The sequence below is a fragment of the Mustela nigripes genome, chromosome 8 (genome assembly GCF_022355385.1).
Source record: "Mustela nigripes isolate SB6536 chromosome 8, MUSNIG.SB6536, whole genome shotgun sequence".
NCBI lineage: Eukaryota > Metazoa > Chordata > Mammalia > Carnivora > Mustelidae > Mustela > Mustela nigripes.
This window is the reverse complement of record NC_081564.1, coordinates 39,177,193-39,178,534: the sequence shown is the minus strand read 5'-3', so window position 1 is coordinate 39,178,534 and position 1,342 is coordinate 39,177,193.

The following is a 1,342-nucleotide window of genomic DNA, read 5'->3' as shown; positions in this document are numbered from 1 at the left end:
GACAAGTCTTTTCTGTTGGGATCTTGATCACTTTTTGATCTTGTTGTGATCTTATTATTTTTTTCCTGGGTATGTCGGTTTAACCTGAATATTTAGATCTCTTCTTTGAGAAGAAGTTCTTTGTATTAACTTGAAATAATTTTTTTCCCTTTTGTCTTTGTTTTGTTTTGTTGTGTTTTGTTTTCTTTTCTAGGAACACCTATTATGTGTGTGTTGAATCTTCTTTATTTTTGTTTTCATATCTATAATTCAGATGTTAGCTAAGGCTTCTTGGTCCTTTGAAAATTGAAATAACTGATTTAGTCCACAACCCACTTCAGGACCTATAAAAGACCAAACATGTCACACTATCAACTGAATCTTGTCTCTCTTATCTCTCTATGTCACTGATATAAAGCTATGAGCATACAAAACTACATACCTTTAAAAAAAATGGATTTTCCCAAGAAATCGATTGACATCAATATTTAGTGATATTTAGTTGAATTTGTTTAAAATTTGAAAAGCTATGAGGAGCAGTTCTATCACAGGACTGGATCATCCCCTCTATGTTCTTCCTCTACTTCTGCTCCTCATCCCCTTCCTCCTGGATGGCTGTTCAGTTCCAAATTCTTCCCTGTGTTTGTGTACCAGTAACTTCCCTCTTTCTTTAAAACCTTTTTACCAATTTACCAACCCTGGTGCTAGAACTGCAGGGTGGGGTGGGGGGGTGAGGACAGGAGAACTCATTTTCTACTCTCATAATCTGCTGTACCGAACAAAGGCTTTAGTCACAGGTACATTCAGGTGTGCAAATGATGTCATCAAGATTATATTTCCTACTCTTCCTCTCAGGTTATGTTTGTCTCTGCTTTTATTTTTCCCCCTATGTGACCTAATTCTCTTCTGATGTAAATAAATTCTTTATATGTGGTAGGAAATATGGCTAGTAGTGCCAGTCATATGTATAACCTTATAATTCCTGGTTTAAAAATAAGAGACTCCCTCTCTTTCCGATATTTCACATATCAAATCCCTTGGAAGAAATAAGATCAGATTTGCTTGGGTCAGTGCCCAAATGTATTGTGTTAAATGGCTGGGGAGTCATGACTGGACGGAGTACCCAACCTCATTGCTGTTCCAGGGGGCTCTGGGAAGACCAGCTCCCACAGGAGTGTTGCCCCAAGAGGACAAAAACAGCAGGTGTCTACCACAACTCGCCCTCTTGGGTGTGGAAATGCCCCTTTTCCCTCCCCGGCTCAGTCTTCCTTGAGTTCAGGCTTAATTCCAGGATTTTGCAGAAACTTTTCACTTAAATATCAACATTGGTACCCTACGAAAGATTTGGGGAACAAACCTGGTT